Below are 19,293 nucleotides of genomic sequence, written 5' to 3' on the forward strand. Positions count from 1 at the left end.
GGCTTTGTAAAGGTGAAAAGCCATATTTTATTTGGTTATATGTTTGATAACTCACCTTTATTTGGATAAAATAAAATTACATGAACTACTAAAGTAAGTAGTTAATGGATGACAGGGAGAAGTGAGGCTGTTGAGATGCTCGTTCCAACCCCAGACAGCACCGTCCGACTTTGAACAGCGAGCCCTCCCTGCACTCTGGCACGGGAACAGTGATTGTTGTTTGAATTCACTGATTTGGGGGCCAAATAGTATCAAAAAGAGTAACTATAACACCATCTTTGTAATATTTACTTGCAGCTTAATCAATTCAGCAAAAACTCCCTACCACGTCATCACGCAGACTGCAGAGAGAGTTGAACAGGACGCGGTTCCCGGCCTGAGAGCCCGCACTCTGGAGGTGGGACCAGCTCTTTACGGTGCCCGGTGCCCAGTGCTACCCCGCTGACGTGACTGGAGTTTAGTGGGCAGACGGGGTAGCGACAAGCTCTTCATAGGAAGACTGACGACTGGCAGACGCCCCGAGGCGTGAGTGCCACGCGCCGTCCGGGGCATGGATGCTGTCCACTGTGGCTGAGGCTCAGGGGAGCTGGCGGAGAGATTAGTCTAGAGCAGTGAGTCATCTTAAATGGGACGTTAAACAGTTTTGTAAGGGACCTGAGCGTCACACTAAGGTGTTTAATTTCTCCTGTAAGGGATGGTGAACTCCGCTGTGGAGGAGTATTGATCATGCAAGCTTTAAAACTAGACATACGCTCTCTATATAGTTGCATATACACACAGACATATATTTTAATCTATGTATGCATATGTGTAAATAAATAAAATACTTTTATACTTAGAAATATAAAATATAATCGTTAGAATATCAATACAGAAATGCAGAAGTATAAAAGGAAGAAATTTAGAATTACCCCAAATCCCAGTAACCAGAAATGAGCATTGCTGACATTTCGGAGAATATCGACAGATACGTGTTTATGCATGTTCATTCCCATATGTGTCAGGTGGTGACAAATAAGAAGCTTTATAGTCCCTGGTTTCGCTGTGTTTCCAGTACAGTGACCAACATGGACAATAAACAAAAAAACAACACAGATGCAATTGAAATTTGTAACAAGCGCCCCGTGGGGAGACAAAAGTGTGTCCTGATACACGGTGCAGGGGGAGGGGGCCAGAGCGCGGGCAAAGACGGCTCCGACGCAGAATGACACCGCACCCGAGGCCGAGGGAGGCCACAGGCTAGAGCAGGGCTGCTCGGGCGCGGGAAGGGCCGGGGCCGAGCCGCAGCGAGGTTGGCGCGTCCGCAGCACAGAGAGCTCCGGTGCCACTGAGCACAGGGGGGGCGGCCGGCTGCGGCTTCAGGCCGCAGAGAAGCTGGGACATGGACGAGACGGCAGCAGAGATGGAATCGTGTCCCACTGAAAAGACATTACATTGATTTTGAAGAGGGCTGACCGTTTGGGAAACTTATAAGAGTATATGCTGGGTCTGAATGTTTGTGTCTCCCCCAAATTCATCTGCGGAACCTAAGGCCCAAAGTGGAGATGGTCTTAAGAGACGGGTCTTTGGGGGGTGGTGGGTGACTTTAGCAAAGTGGCCTAGAAAGCCCCCTTGCCCCTCCCGCACACGAGCTTTCAGGGAAAGGTGGGTTCCTGGGAGTGGGCTCTGACCTGGCACCCGATCCCCAGCTCCATGACCTTGAACATCCGGCCTCCAGAACCGAGAATTCAAGGTCTGTTCTGTAGAGCCACCCAGTGTGTGGTTTCCTGCTATAGCGGTCCAAACGGACTGAGACAGTATATAAATATAAAAATAACTTAAAGAAATAGGATTCTAATAAACGTGCCACTTTATTGCTGCATAAAATGTTCTGAATGTTTTTATATGTGGATAAATATAGCTCTAGAGTCTAGACTATTAGTTAAATGGCTATAGTTTTCTGTTATGTGTATTATATACATGTGCTGTCATTAATTTAACCGATTTCTTATGGATGGCCATTTACTCTTTGCCGGTACAAAAAATGCTGTATTGAACATCCATAGACCGTGTTTATTACACACTTTCCTAAATAGCTGTAGGGAAATATTAACCAAAAAGGAAGCCAGATTAAAGGGATATACAATCTAAGTATTGTATCTTATTGTGAGATTCTCCTCCAGACATCTTACAATAGTTTCTATTTTCTACAGTGTTGTATAAGGGTCCCCCTTTCCCCTAACTCCCAAAGTCACTAATACTGATGTTTCTAAGCTTTGCCAATATTATAGGCGAAAAATATCTCATTTTATTTCCATGTTTTTGCATTACCTGTGGGGCTGAAGGTCCTTTCCTGTGTTTCTTGTTGTTTGTGTTTTGGGAATCAGGTACTCGGGCTCTTTTGTCATTTCATTGACATAGTCGTCATTTTTTTTTTCTTTTTCTTATTTCTTTGTCACTACTCAGTATAAAGCTAACAAAGTTACCTATTAAATTTCAGATTTCAATTTTGTTTTTATGTGATCACACTCCCTGGTCTTTTGTTTGATGTTTTCTGTTCTCGAGGTCAAGCTTTGACAGAGGTAGAAAATAATATCCTGAAGATGATACCGTTGCATTTCTGGAAAACCTAATGAGATCTATTGAATTATCAATGCATCCAATAGGAAAGTTCAGTAAGTTCAACAACTATAAAAGAAATATACAAAAGTCAATAGTTTTCTCATAATAAAAACTAAAGGAGACTAATATCCCCAAAAGATCCTTTTCACAATTGCAACAGCATCAAACGAATATAAGTAAACTTAAAATATACATACGATTTCATGATAAAAACTGAAAGAACCTACTTATAGTGACTTGAAGGAATGAGCAAAATGAAGGAACTCACTGAGCTTGAGAGGAGGGGGGCTTGGTCTGTGATGAAGGCAGTTAGCCCATTACTCTCAGTCGGCAAATCCAATGAACTTCCAGTCAATGTCCCAAAGATTTTTAAAAATTGATGTAATTATTCTAAACTTTATTTTGAGAAATAAGAAAGACACCTCTGAAACGGAGTGGTGATGAAAAGACAGCTTTAATGTCATAAATAAAAATATATTATAAACCTACTCTAATTGACACAGAAATTGGCAAAATGATGAATAAAGGGGAATTAAAATTAGAGCAAAATACACATGGGGAGTTCATCTGTGACCAAGATAGCATGGAAATCAATGGGGAAACATGGGCTAGTCAATATATTGTATTGGGCCCACTGGCAAGCCATTAGAAGAAAAAATTAATCAGGATCACTCCTTCACTTCTTACATCAAAATAAAGTCTAAATAAGCAAAGACTTAAATGTAAACACCGGCAAAACAATAGCACAGCTGTACAGATACTTAAATAAAGGAAGGGTATTGTCACAGTGTCAATAACAAACGAGGCCCTGCAGTGTGACCAAGGGAGCAGGGATTTGAAAGGAAAGGGCAGCCATGGGTGACACAGAGGAGAGGTATTGACAGGCTTGCTGATTGATTAGCTGGGGAGCAGAGGGGACTGTGGGGGGAAGGAGCACACGTGACTTGTCTCTCTCGGAGGATACAGAGGACACCTTGATGTCACTGTAACCCGGGCTCACGATGCGGGAAACTGCCCGAGTGAGTGCACAGCGCTCAGCTGCCCGCGGAGCCTAGACGGGGCGCCTGCCTTCTGGGCCCCGTGTGTCTAGTGTCCTTAGTAAAATAGACACTAGCCTGCTACGGAAAGTGCCTCTCAGATTCATAATCCCATGGAAACGATGGTTTTGTTTTATTGAAACTTTATTTTTTAAAGGGTTTTTCTTCTTTTTTTTTAGTCTATTTTAGGGCTTCTGAGAAACTACATCAGAAAATATACCAGGATTTTTTGGCTTGTTTATTTAAAACCTTAACGGATTGAAATAATACGGCATCCTGGATGGGATCTCGGACTAGAAGAAGGACATTAGGTGACATGAGGGAATCTGGAATCAGGAGTGAACTGTAGCTAACCGCGCGTCCATCCATACGGGTCCCTTGGTGGCGCGGCTGAGCTTTAGGTAGAAAACCCTGCTCATGCCAAGTTCCGTAAGGAGCGCTAGGTCCCAAATGCCAGCTGTAAACTTTGTTTTCTTGATTCAAAGCACAGGGGATAATTTCTCTGTCTTATAAACTCCAGAGCAGGAAAGAAAAGAGCTCCCTGTGGCTGGCCTAGAGAGCAGTGTCCAGCAGAGGATTCATGTTCTTTTCGAAGACACCCCCAGAGCGTCCTGGTCCCTTCCTCCTTGCGAGGTTCCAATGAGAAGTCAATGACCATGCGGGCACTCGACCTTGGATTTCCAGCCTCCACAAGGGTGAGAAATAATTTTGGTTGTTGATAAGCCTCCTGATCTATGGTATTTGTCATAGTATCCTGAATGGACTAAAACAGAAGTCCCACAAAATGTGAGATTTCCACATGGGTTTTACTGAAACTTTAAGGGTGGTGTGGCCGTAGCTGACAACTCTATTATGACATACCATGAAAACCAGAGTCTTGTCACTATTACAGCAAGCCTGGTGCTAGCGGGGAGTATGTAAGCTTGACTCAGGGAGGTAGCCTCTTTCCTCTTGTCTCCAAGAAGGGCTGAGCTCCAAGTTCAGACGTTTTAAAACGGGCTACAAATGGTTTTCTGAAGCCAGTCCTTGGTAATTAGGGAAGGAATCGGAGAAGGGCCCTCTGACGCTGGGGCTCCTCACTGACCTGATTTGCAGAATTCAGGACCCCAGGATAGAGTTACTGAAAAGAGTTTTCTGAGAAAAGCTCATTTACTTTATTACTTTAAATATATTAAGCTTGAACTTATCATTTCTATAATGAGACCATCTTTCTACAGACTGAGACAGCTGGAGTGTTCACCAGTCATGAGCAAGCCCAAGGTGACTTGCCCGATGTAGACCTATTCCTAAGACATGACCTTGACATGGTCAAGACAGCCCAACCGCCTTCTGGCTCTAAACGGACAGTTTTATGAACAAGTACAGGGGTCACTGATAGTATCATATTAAAAGTATTTTCCTAGCCAGTATCTAAGTGAATTCTCCAATATTCTGGTAAGGTAAACATTGCTGGGGCAATTTTCCCTCTTCCTGGAAAGAGTAAACTGAAGCTCAGGATTTGCTGAGCTCGCCAGGACTCAGAGAGCCAGGAAGCCAACACCAACATTTCTAAAGAGGGGAATTTCTTTCCCTTGGATTCTCTGCTGTTTGTACCTCTCTGTAGGTTAACTTCGAATTGATATTTACTTGAAATATTTTATTTATGAGAATATAGAGATATTAATATTGATCCTTTGTAAAATTTTTGTTATTGAAATGACTTAGCAAAATTGAGGGTGGACTCTGGGCTAAAATTTTCTTTAGCTGTCTCCAGGGAAATGTAGTTCCTATTTTTAAAAGCTTAGGGAAGATTTGGAAGCATTCTACAAAAGAAGAGAAGGAGAGGATCTGGACCAGAGAGATAATCGTGTTCCTCAGCCCCCTTAAACTGAAGCGCTTAACCGTCGATGCAGAGGCCGCGCATATTAATTACCTCGAGCCTTGTCTCCTCCAGCAAGATTATATCCCAGTTAAAACACAGGTTAAGGCAGCACATACTCTCTAATGCAAATACAAATTAATCTTATTTGTCCCTAATTAAATGTTATCCCAGACTGTCATCTCAGCATTCATTTCTATTTATAACTAGAGGAAAGCTGTTATTTTTGACTGTCTCTTGCCTCTGAGGTTCCTCAAAGCCACGTTATTGCTGGATGTTATTTGAGATAAAGGAGCAGCAAATAATAGTTTTCCTTTTAAACTCCAATTCTTAATCCGTGACCATTAATTATGTTTAATCTCTCTTCAAAGCATTGCTTTTCTCCAAGAGTCGATTTTTCTCCTCACAGAAGGAGGTTCCCACGTTCTCTTTCTGAGCAGGAGCGTGTCTGAGATCTGAGTCCATGACTCGATGTGAGGCTCTGTTTTTCCCATGAAAGCTCGGTCCCTGTCCTATCGCGAAGAGGCTGAGCTTTGTAACTATTTATTTTTACTTGTAACATTCAAAGCAAATGTATATAGCAGGATATATTCGCTTACCGTTGTTCAAATCCATGAATTCAGGCATTTACAAAACTCAAAGGGTAATCTGTGAGAAGAAAAACAGGGTGGCGTATTTTCCTGGACAAAATAAAGCAACAAAGTGACCCTGGGTGGGCTTTAGCTCGCTTCGGTGCCTCGGCGTGTTATTAAGCAAAGAGCGGTGGCTTTGGAGCAAGGCGGGGCCTGGTGTGAAATCTGCCTCATCACGTGTGGCTGTGCGACCTGGAAGGGCCTTCTAGCACCTCCTGGCCTTGTTGCTCTCATCTGTGTGAGGGGGTGGTGCGAATCGCCTCCCGGACACTCTATAGGATCCCCATGCTTTCCTTGCACAGTGGATTATTCCCATTAGGGCACAAGGCCCTTGATAAAGCGTGCACCCCGACCTCAGTCTTCCCTCCCAGTGGTGGCTCTGTGCGTTGCTCTCCTCCGCGTAGAAAGGCCGTGGAGAGCGCCACGCTCTTAGGTCCCACTCGTGCTCCCCAGCCTGCCTTCGCCCACCCCGCCGAGCAGGCTTTGGCCAGGGGCCCTCCACGCGCTCCGCGGGCCCCTCCCTAGCTCGCCTTTCCTGCCCGCCAGCCCCCCCTGCGCCCTGTACCCTGCTGCAAGCTGCCTCCTCTCTCTGCCCCGGTGATGAGAGCAAGAAAACTGGGTTTCCTCCCAGCCCCCTACCATTCTTGGGGTCTCCTGTGCAGGCTCTTTTTATTTCTTAACTTATAAATTCTGCGGTGCTTTGAGACCCGGGCTTGGGCCTCTCCTTCTCCATCGTCTAACCCCAGGGAACCTCAGAATCCGAGGCTTCGCAGGCTGGCTGCCTTCAGTGGCGGCAAGTTGAGACCTCGACCTCACTGCCTCATCTCTAGACACGTGTCCCGCTGACCATGTGACATCTCCATAGACTCACGTCTCTATTAGACATCTCAAGGCCTTTCTGACCGCACTTGGACCTGCTTCTACCTTAGTCTTTCCCTTCCCAGTAAACCACACAGCTTTCAAACTAGTTATTAAATCTCAGATGCAGGCCGGCTCCTCCTATTTCTCACCTGTCACTTGGAGTCATCTCCAAGCCCCGGTGTGTCATCCTCCCAGCATGCACTGGTATTTCCCATCTTTGCTCATCCAGCCACTGTCCCTTCCATTAAGGGTTGACTTGTGTGTTGAAGTCCTGATCCCCTGTCCCTTGAATGTACCTTATTAGGAGAGAAGGTCTTTTCAGAGACAGTTAAGCTAAAATGGGGTTATTGGGGTGGGTCCTGATCCAATATGACTGTGTCTTGATAAAAAGGAGTATTTGGAGATAGAAACATAGGAGAATGCAGAAGATGAAGGCAGAGATATGGGTGGTGCTTCCACAGGCCAAGCATTGCCAGCAAACTCCCAGGGGCTATGGGAGAGGCATGCAAGAGGCTCTCCCTCGCCGCCCCCAGAACACACAAAGCCTGCTGACACCTGGATCTCTGATTTCTAGCCTCCAGAACTGCGAGACAATACTTTTTTTTTTTTTTTTTTTGACACCACCGAGTTTGTGTGGCTTTGTTGTAGCAGCCTTAGGAAACTGATACACACTTTAACTGGATCCTTGCTCCTTACTGGTTCCATCTTGGTGTTTCCAGTCTATTCTCTTACACGGCAGCAAGAGGGATGGTAAAATAAAGCTGATTTCTGTCATGCCCTTCCCAGTGTAGATGCCCTCTCATTTTATTTAGAATAAAATCCAAGCTCTGGATTATGGTTTATGAGGAGCCCAATACTATTTGACCCACCTTGCTTTTGAATATCATCTCATACAATCTCTCCTTCTAGCACTATCGTGGGTCCTATATAGCTTACTCCTTACAATAGTACAGAATTTCTTGCTGTCTCAGGGCCTTTGCACCGGCCATTCCTCCTGCCTGAGGGACTCATGCCAGCTGTTGATAGACTGCTTCTTTCTCATGATCCACTTGTCTGTTTAAAGGCTGAGGTGCATTATCAGAGGGCTCCCCCATTCCCTACCTCAATGTACCCTCTTTATTTCCATCTCAGTATTGTACAGAATGTTCACTTATTTAATAATTTTAGTTCACTTATGTGTGTGTTTAATGCCATCTCTCTGAAAAATAAAAAGTGTCAGAGTGTAAGATCTTTGCCTCTACATTCACAGTTTATTACCGGGGCCTGACATATAGTGGCTTCCAAATGCTCTGTTGAACGAATAAATAAATGAATGGCCGTCAGTAATATTTTTCAAAACTAGCCTACACAGTATATGCTTCATTTACTCAACATGTACACATTGAGAGCCTCTTGTCAGGCACGGTTTCAGGCACTAGGAACTCAGGATGGACAAGGCGGACCAGGTCTTAGGCTGGAAAAACAGTCCACGTAAAGACCCTGAGAAAGACATACCCTGGTTCCTATGAGGAATGGCACAAAGCCCACCGAAGCAGAGCAGGTTAAAGGCAAGGTTTTGAAATATGGGAAATAAGAAGAGAGAAGAGACAAAAAGAGGTTTTAAACTATGGGTGAGCAGGAGTCAGAGCAGACAGAACAATTGGGGCTATTTTTACAGCAGGAGAGCCATGATGTGGCCTGAGCTGATGGATGGTAATAGCTCCAGACAAGAGAAATGATCAGGTTCTAGGTAATTTTCAGAGAAGATCTTCGAGGAAGAGCTGATGAATTGGAGGTGGGTGGCATCAATTGAAAGAGAGCAGTTATAGATAATCCCCAGGTTCTTGACCCCAGCAACTTAATGAATGCCGTTGTCATTTTCAGAGATGGGGTCACTTAGGGGAGGAGCAGATTTCAAGGAAAATACCGGGATATCCGTTTGGGACATGTTAAATTAGAACTATCTGCTAGACAACCAGATGGAAGTGCCTCTTAAGCAGTGGCTATATGAGTTTAAAGTTCACCAGAGGGGTCAGTGCAAAGTAATCAATGAATTTCGAGCCACGGGATTTTATATACGGACATCCCTTCAGGAGAATGCTTCTCGTAGCTAGTAATCGGCAAGCAGTCACGGTCCACGGGTGTATCGCTAATCCTTCCTCAGTGTTAAATGTCAAGTTCAGGAATGCTTTGGATGTAAATAATTGCATCGACATCCCATGCAATGGTGGGCATTTATTTAATTGATTAAAACAGAGCTGGAAATGATACTAAATCTCTATAATACCTCACGTGCTATGTCGGGGGAAGGCATTCTTTTCTAAATGTTTATTGGATAGTCTTTTAGCCCACAGACATTGGTAGAAACCCTATTATGTGACAGCCACCGACTGTATCCAGATTATATAATGAAAAATAGCAGGCAGTCCCAGAGTTAAAGAATGCGACGTCTGTGGAAGGAACAGAGACCTGGGCTGTAGCTCACAATCCTTGCTGCCACCCCCTTGGCAAGCCGTCGCGAGGTTCAAAAGGGGTCACTGACGTAAGGGGTTGAATTACGCCGTCCACCTATATCATCAGTGGTTTTCTTTAATATGTGCAGAATTTAAGACCAGAAATCTAAAGCGGCTTTTCCAAGGCGGGCCTGGGAGTCGGACCCAGGTTGTCTCTTTGTGCCTCAGAACCCCTGACCACACTGAGCTGGCCCATCCCGGCTCCTCCTAACACAGCACCACTGTGAAAGGACGGTGTCATGAGTCCCCAGTTCCTTACCGGGGAAACTGAGAGAAAGTGCCAAGGCTCCCACGTTGTTTTGATGAGCCTCTGATGAGTCAGCGTGTGAGAAAAATGAGATGGTGCTGTTCCGGCCTTTCCATAGTGGCCTCGAACAAATTGCTGGATGTCCCTGAGCATCGCTGTCCCCATTAGTGAAACGGGGTGAGTAATAATAATGACTGTGAAGCTGGCTTGGGGAGCAACAGCACAGAGCCCCCCAGCCCAGCGCCGAGCACACCTCCCACCCCCTCTGCTGTCATCGTCGCCGCGATAACGCTCAGCGAGGCTGCGACACGTGATCACGCTTGTTTGAATCCTTTTGTCTTGGTCTCCCGTGAGCCGGGCCTCGGATCTGACAAATGGGAGAACAGACCTTTTGGGATGAAAACAAAGCTCTTCTAAAGAGATTTATTTTTACCACTTGTGAAGCATTATTTTTCACATCACGATCTTCTCTCTTCAGATTTGTTTTCCTTCGGAAGAACTTATTGGTAAGAATTTAAAAGCTGTTAAAGACAGTGTATGGAAAATTAAAGTCTAAATTTTCTTTATAATTTCAATGCTTATAAACCAAGTCCCATGAAAATAAATGATGAAGGGGTTGGGACTAACATCTGCCTAGGAAACAATGAAAGAAACCTGGTCAACTTATTCAAAATTAGAAATGGTGTTTGAGCAACCGGGGTGGGTGGTGGGGGAGGAAGGTTGTCAGAAAGAACACTTGCTGAGGACCTATTTTCTGTCCTATGCTGCTGGCTGCTTTTTATGTGTCTCTCCATTACACATTTATATTCCCCCTATTGTGACAGATGAGAAAACTGAGGGCCAGAGTGGCCGTGACACATGCCTTAGGTCACACGGGTAGTACATTAAATAATAAAAAACCAGGGGCATTGGCCTCCAAGTCCTGTTCTCTTTCTACTACGTCATACTTCTGTGATGATCAGCAGTTATCATGTGGCAGCTGATATTTATTTAGCATGTAATACACTGTGGCTTTGTGTTGGGTGCTGAGAGAACCCACGAAAAGAGGTGAGCTTGGACACTGCAGGTGAGGGGTCAAGGCCCAGTATTGCTGACTTTCCTGAGGGGTTCATCTTCAGCACTGTTGATAATTTAGCTCAGTTAATTCTTTTTTAAAAAAAATACCCATATCTTTATTGATTTCACAGAGAGGAAGGAGAGGGAGAGAGAGAGAGAAACATCAATGATGAGAGAATCATTGATCGGCTGCCTCCTGCATGCCCCCTACTGGGGATTGAACCCACAACCCAGTCATGTGCCCTGACTGGGAATCGAACCACAATCCCCTGAATCATAAACCAATGCTCAACCTCTGAGCCAAACCAGCCAGGCTCAAATAATTCTTCGTTAGGAAGGGCTGTCCTCTTTATTAAAGGATGTTTAGCATTATTAGTGACCTCCAGCCATCGGACTGAGCAACCCTAGTTGTGACAAGTAAAATGTTCTCAGATATTGCCAAATGTCTCCTGGGGTGAAAGTCTCCCCTGGTGGAGCATTACTTAGCTAGACTGATGCTGTGGGGTGAGGGACCACCTCTGGAGAGCTGCTGTTAGATCATTTGCCCAAGGACCTCCCATAGAAGGTATTTAGATGCGTGTGTGTTGACTGGCTGATGCCTTTGGTGGCGAGCACTAGTCATCTTTCCTTCCTTCCGACACACTCTGTGCCCCTAGCAGTCTGAGCTCATCATAGGAACAGACAGGAATTAGCCCAGCTACAGGCCACCCCCCTCACAGTATACTCACCCGCCCTTTGAGAGTGACCTGCATCTCTTCCTCATGGCCTTCAGGGTTCCCCTCTTCCACGTTCTGCACCCCCAGAGACGAACTGAGCTGTGCCCTGCCTCAGCTGAGGCCTCCGTGCAATTCTGCGTCCCGTGGTAAATTAAGTCTCTCTGTGTGTGGGAGGCGTTGTTTAATAGGGCTCCGAGGCTTTTGTCCTTTGCATTTACACACACCGGTGACCCTGGGCCGGGCTGCTGGTCCCCTGGTCCTGCCCCCCCTTCATAGCACCGGTCGCCCCTGAGGTTGCTTGCTTCTTACATGTTGCCTCCGCTCCTTCGACTCCACCTGGCTCCCGCCTGTCCTCTGAGCCGAGTGACGGCAGGATTCCGGTCTGTCTGGGCCACTCGGGGAAACCTGGAGCTAAGCACACAGGCCTTTGTCGTGAAACTTAGCGTTTCTGAGCATTTCGGTAGCAGGAGCCATCAGCGCGTCATCGTGTGCGCTGGGCACTCACAGGTCCCCTTGCTCCGAAGGACTTTCACTGCTCCGGCCTGAGGAATCTCTCTGACTTCAGGACGTGCTCAGCTTGCAGGGGTACAGGGGGACCAGGACACCAGGGCCCGAGTCCCCAGCCCAAAGGCGATGGGTCCTGATGAATGAGCGTCCCAGTGGCCCGCCCTGGAGTGAGATCAATCAGAGGAGAGCTCTCAAAAGTCTCTTAGCATCCGAAGTGGGACTGAGCCCCAGAGCCCACGTGAGTCCCCTGCTCATCAATGTTCCCCGACTGCCCCCTCCCTTCGTTGTTTTACTCCCTGGCCGCGGTACTGGATTGGTCGGGCTGTCATAACAACGTCTCATCGCCTGGGGCTCAAATACAGAACTTTATTGTCTCAGGTCTGGAGACCAGAAGTCTGAGATCAAGGTGTCCGCAGGGTTGGTTTCTCCTGTGGTCTCTCCTCTTGTCCTGTTGATGGTCGTTTCCCTCCTGCGTCTCCCCACTGTGTGTCATTGTCCTAATTTCTCCCTAAAAGGAAACAGTCGCATTGGATTAGGAATTATCCATAGGACCTCATTTTACCTTAATTACTTCTTTAAAGACCCCATCTCCAAACAGTCCTTTTCTGAGATGCTGGTGGTTGGGGCTTCTACATAAGAATTTTGAGGGGACACAATTCAACCCATAACACACTCCTTACCTGTTTCCTGCTTTTATACCCACATCGGCTTTATGCCCTCAAATTCCTGTCTGCCTGCTTCTGAAGGAACTCAAACTAAGGCCATATTTTTGCTATTTTTTTCATTTTCTCTTTTTAAGTGCCTAATTCTTTTAACACTTCTGCTAAGGTGTAATTATCCACGTTGCACATACGGGGAAACTGAGACTCAGAGAGGCCGTACCTATCCCCAGCACCCTGCGCGGAGAGAACGCAGGCGAGCTGGGCTGGGAACACAGATCCCGGGGGGCCGCATCCTGCACCCCTTCCACCCGCCTCTGCCGCGGTCCCCAGCGCTCCCCAGGTCCCCAGAGAGCCGCTAGGGAGTGAGGAGACTGTAGATGAAAGTCTCAACTGATCCAAGAAGTTTCCTGTTTTCCAAAAAGCGTTAGTGCTGATGCTTGAGCAGCACTGCCTTCCTGTTCCTCAGATCACTTAACCAGCTCCCTGAGCAGGCTCTGGGGAGGCCTCGGCCCGGCCCAGGGGAATTACAACATGAATAAGATCCTGTCCCCGAAACTCCCCTGTGAAAAATGTCATGTAGATGTTAGTGCCGAGAGAGCTTTTTTCCCAAGGTGGAGAGACGGGTTTTGTTCGGCGATTCAGAACTAAATTACAGCTACTACCTCCCTTTCAAGCGGGGCTTCTGGAAAGCAGTAGGCCGACCCATATCACAGCGGATTTGAAATTTATGCCCGCTCTCTGTGAAGCATTCTCTGTATTCACACCCCGACATTGCAGGGCACTGACAACCGTACAACGCCACCGCCACCAGTAACAACTCTTATTACCAATGCCGACGAAACTCACTACGTTTGGGCACCCCGATCTGTGCGGGGTCCGTCACTCCACATCACGACTCAGTGGCGTGGCCGAGCAAACAAACCACAGCCCACGAGCTGTTTTACACGTGAAGACTGACGCTCAGAGACATGACTTCCTCCGCAAGACCAAAGAGCTAACAGATGAGACGCTGCAGATTCAGACTCACGTCCGTGAGTCCAAAGCTCAGAGCTCTGCTCCATGCTCTGCGCTACATGTCACATTTGAGGCCATTTGTCGTGAAAGAGGTGAACTATATACCACCGGCGACAGGGAGGTGCCCTGCTCAGGGTCCCTTTCACAGAATCTGCTGCGGGAAGCATAGACAAGGCTGACTCATGTTTGAAAGAGGGTCTTTGCAGGTGATCAAGCTAAGGTGAGGTCTCTAGGGTGGGCCCTGAGCTAACATGACTGGTGTCCTTACAAAAAGAGACAGACACCTACAGAAGGGGGACCGTGTCAAGACGCAGGGAAAAGATGGCCATCTATAAACCAGGGGGCGCGTGAGGCTCCCAGGCTAGGAGAAAGGCAGGCAACGGATGCTCTCACGGCTCTGAGAGGCAACCAAGCCTGCTGTCTTAGCCATTAGCTCCAGCTGCTATAACACAGCACCACAGGCTGCGTGCCTTATGAAAGATGGAAATCTCTTCTCACAGTTCTGGAAGGCCGCGGTCAGGGTGCAAGCATGGCTGGGTTCTGGGCTCTCTTCTGGGTTGCAGACTGCTGACTTCTCTCTGTATCCTCACATGGCAGAAAAGTCTCTGGGGTCCCATTTATAACAGACTTGATGACACCCATGGGGGCTCCACCTCAGGACCTCACCCCCTAATACCATCAAATTGGAAGTTCAGATTTGAACATACGGATTTGGGGGGGAAACAAACATTTAGACCATCACCCCTGCCTACCCCTTGACCTAGACTTCTGGTGTTAAGGACTGTGAGCCGCTAAGTGCCTGTCGTTTAAGTCACCTGGTCTGTGGTCCTTTGTTAGCAATACTCCCAAGACCTTCCCACAACTGGCTTCTCTGAGCCAGATGGGACCCCCTTAGAAAGGCCATTCTTGAATATCACCAAAGAGGCCCCAGACTTGTTACTGTCTACCATTTAACATTATTTCTTTCCTTAATCTGAAAAAAAATCTTGTTTCTACAAAGTCCACTTCCCTAATTTAGAAGGTTAGCTTTAAAAAGGTAAGTGCCCTCACCTACCTTGTTCTTGGAAACTGCTTGGCCTAAAGTGCAAATAAATATTGACGGATTAGTAAGGACGGGCCGTTGGAGGCAGGCAGGAAGGAAATCGAGGATGGAGCTGGCCTAGCGTCTCCTGTGAGCTTGCTCCGTGGATCACAAGGAAGTATGAAGACCCTTATAATCGCTGTCATCACCATCATCGTATATTTTCCTCCATGCTTGAGCCCATTTGTAAACTGCTTTGTCCAGATTCTAGAAACCAGTAGAAGAAATCTACTGCCTCCCCGGATGAGTTTTTCTACAGTTTTATTTCATCATCAACTGCTAATCCCTTTGACCTTGAAGAGTTCCAATTCCAGGGTCTCCTAAAAATAAATATTTGCCTTATCAACATGCTTGCTCAACTACTAATTGCTTTTTTAAAAATACCAGAGCCTTCGCCACAGCTGTGGTTTGTGTAACCTTTATTGATATTATTTTACTTCTAATTACATGTACTTTCCGTTTGTAGCTAAAAGTAACTCTCGTCACCATTCCTGTCAGATTGATCCATGGCACCTTAATTACCATTCCTTTTCCCTGCGATCGTAGCAGAAGTGTCCACATGCATCATTTTCAGGCCAATCCCTCACTCAAAGAGATGACAATTTAGATTTTAAGGAAGCAGGTTTTAGTCGTGGTCCCCGTGTGTGCCCTTGTCATAGCTGAAGCCTCTGCCCCTCTCCCACTGGGGGCCGATTCAGTTAAGGCCCAGTCACCGTGCAACGGGAAGAGATGACGATTAGACCCCAGGGACTCAGCTCAACGTAGGGATCCGCAGTGAGCTCCTGCTATGGGGTTTTGAACATGTCACTTAAGATTTCTGACCTGGCCTGGCCAGCGTGGCTCAGGGGTTCAGCACCTACCTAGGATCCAGGAGGTCACAAGTTGGATTCCCGGTCAGCGCTCATGCCCAGGTTGTGGGCTCGATCCCCAGTAGGGGACTCGTAGGAGGCAGCCGATCAATGACTCGCTCATCATTGATGTTTCTATCTCTCCCTCTCCCTTCCTCTCTCTGAAATCAATAAAAACATATTTAAAAAAAGAAGATTTCTGACCTGTGGGTTCTCTATCTTTTAAACGGACACAGTGATGTCACATGTCTGCAGGGACACTGTGCCATCACGTCTGCCCTAAGAAAAGCTTCCTGGCACATTCCCCCGCTCCAACCCATTCCCTGAGCCACCCTGGAGGTTCCTGCTGGAAGGGGGCTGTCACAAGGCAGGAACAGAGGCTGGACTCCAGAGTCCTGGTTGAAGAGGAGCCCCTGGCTGGAAGACAAGTGAGAGAAGGACTTTTCGCGTTACGCCACTGGATCTGAGGGTTGTTCCATGGGGTGGCCTGCTTGACGGAACAGAAGGAAGTCACTATTTAGGTACCTGAAACACATTATTTCTCATTTTCATGATACTCCTTTAATCTGAGCATCATTGTTACCACTTTACGGGTGAGCAAATGAAGACACGGCTCGTTAATCCTCCGAGGATCTGCTACGGGCTGAATAGGGCTGTCCTCCCGCTGACCCATGTGTTGCACCTCCGAGGTGGCTGTATTTGGGGACAGGGTCTTTAAATCAGTTACTAAGATAAAATGAAACTGTTAGGGTGGGGCTTAATTCAATCTGACTGGTGTCCTTATAAGAAGAGGGGACTAGGACACAGACACACACAGGGTCGACCGTGTGAGGACACAGGGAGAGGTGGCCATCTACATACCAAGGAGAGAGGCCTCAGGAGAAACCCACCCTGCAGACTCCTCGGTCTCAGACTTCCAGCCTCCAGGACTTCGAGGAAATAAGTTTCTGTTGTTTAAATCACCCAGGCTGTGGTCCTTTGTTACGGTGGCCCCGGAAAACTAATGACAGTGTCGTTACTCAGACGGAGCCTTGCAGGTTCCTGCCACCCAGAGCTCCACAGAGTTTTGGGAACACACTTAACAATCTCGGCCCTGGCTCCTACACTCACCCAAGACAGCTGTGTACGAAAGAGCCCTGCTGGTTTGATTATGAAGCGAGTTGGCAGGGATTTTGAGTATCCCCATCTCTTTACCAACTCCCCCCGCTTTCTCTCAGCCCTCTTTCCACATTTCCTGGGGGTGAGATTTCAGGGTGATTCTGTTCAGTCTCTGTCCCCACTCACATTTTGCAGAGAGGGAACCATGGCTCTGAGAGGCAAAGCAATTTTCCCGAGGAATCCCCTTAATGTCCTGTATCTTCACTGCGCTACGGTGGGAACTGGGAGGCTAAGTGGCTTGGCCATGGCCATGGGAGTTGAGGTCCTGTGACCTTCACATAATCTCTCTGCCCTTATGGAGTAGGCAGAGGCAAATGGCCCTGCAAAGGCTGACAGGCACCTCCTTTCAGTTGCTATGAATTATACAATATTTCCATATTAAAAACGGTTCTGTGCTGTTTGGAGACAGGACAGAATTGATAATGAGTGATGAATGAACCCCTGCCGGATCCCGGGATGTAAATGAGCGCGGTCTTGATAGGCCAGATAATACGGCGGGGGAGCTGTCAATCACACCTTCGCAGTGGGAGGGGCTAGTGCTGGGGCAGGAGCCCGGCTGCCTTTGTTTCAGAGGCAGCTCAGCTTCAGCGGAACATTTGGATGAGCTCAGTGCCTTTCTTTGTTTCGACTGCCATTCATCATTTTGATGGCTCCTATTGGCATAAAAAGTCACCTACAACTGGAGTCAGGCAGTCTGGGGATGTTCTAGTTGTGTGACCTTGGACAAACCCTTTAATGTCACTGAGACTCAATTGTCTCTTCAATAAAATGGGAATAGTAAAGGTGACTATGTTGTATGTTTTCTGGTAGAATTAAATATTTCAGATGCTTAGTATGGTGCTTGAGATATCATACTTGGCTCTTCCATTTTAATCCCCCTTCCCCTACACATCAATTTTCCTCTCTCCACAATGTACATAACACTTAGATTGTTTAACTCTCAAGGCAGCTGTCAGGGTTAAATTAGGTGATCTGTTTGCAGGCAACTAGAGTTTAAACTGTAATTTGCATGTAAGGTTAGAGCAAGTGATTCTTCTAGCTATTATGTCTCAGATATTTGCATATGAAAGTGGTTCAGGAAATGTTTTTTGAATTGAGTTATATTAAATCAAACTCCCTTGTTTAAATTTTATGTTTTTATCTAACAAAAAAAATCCACAAGTATTTTTCTGAATCAGAATAGTAAAGTTGCTGGCATTGGGCCATTCAAGGAAGGAAGAAAAGCAACCTGAATATTGGCTTAAAGTTGCAGTGCCCGCTATAGGTGACAGATGCATGATTTTGTCCATGGACATCTACACTGCAGATTGCGGACTCACCATTGGTTAACAAATCATTGCACTGCCAAGGTTCCCAAATAAATAATTTTCATTTCCCAAATCATGCTGCTTTCAATAAAATTGCAATCATTTTAAGGAATGCATTAAGGAGGCCATTTTTAGATATGTTCCTGAAGATGATCACTGAATGGCCTGCATGAGTTCGGCTAAAGATTTCCAATCACTTCACCCTGAGAGATAGCACAGTAATGAGATGAGGAAGCTGGTAGGCCTTCCTTTCAAAGTTGTAAAGGAAATGGTGGAAACACGGTGGCTGCTTGTGCCCCATATTAAGCAACACGATGCTAGAAAAATGTCACTTGGAATTCCCAGGTTTCAATGGAAGAGTGAAATTATTTGGCTGGCTAGATGGGATACCTGTAGCCTAATCTTTATGTACATAGATCAGTTTGTGGTCCCTGTTACCCTATATCGTTCCTATAAAACTTGATGAAATGTTTTAATCTTCATTTGATAGGTAAGAAAGGAAAAACTCAGAAAAGTTTGCTGCAAGATAGACTGGAAGTTTAAGTGTAAGTTTTCATTCCCAAGCTCATGATCTTGGGGATATACCATGATGCTTTGATGTCACTAAAAGGCAGTGTCTTGTCTTCCCCACCCTTGGGTCTCTTCGCATGGAGCCCCGAGCTTTGAGGAGAGAATTAAGCCTCAAGTCATATTAGCATCCCCGTAAGTGCTTCAGATCAGGGGACCAAGATTTTGGAGGGTGGAGTGTCTGAACTTTTCCAAGTTGTCCCCTAATAGAAGTAAGATTTCCAATTCTTCTATGAAGACATCATTAAAGTTGCGTGTCTGCTGTGACCCCAGCGTGTGCTAGGATTAAGAGCACAGCAAAGAGAAAGGGACCTGGTCTTTGACCTTGAGGAACCCAGTGGATGTCTGGATGAGGAACCTTGGCACTGCATAAGAATCGCCTCTGGAGTTTATGGGGAAATAAAACAAGCCAAGAAGCAGAGAAAAATTTAAAAAAGTGAATATTTTTAGCACTCTGAAGGCAGGGGCCAAGAATCTGTAGTATTTACATCTCTCCAGGGATTTAAAAAGGAGCCACGCTTGGGAACCACTAGCATATAAGAAAGAAGGTGGATTCTGAGCTTGGTTAGAATACTGATGCAGGCTGGGTTCTCTAGGCTGCTGAGCCTGAGACCAAAGTTTAAGTGTGAGGGCTTTTGAGGGGCATGTT

The sequence above is a fragment of the Miniopterus schreibersii genome (genome assembly GCF_964146895.1).
Source record: "Miniopterus schreibersii genome assembly, chromosome: 1".
NCBI lineage: Eukaryota > Metazoa > Chordata > Mammalia > Chiroptera > Miniopteridae > Miniopterus > Miniopterus schreibersii.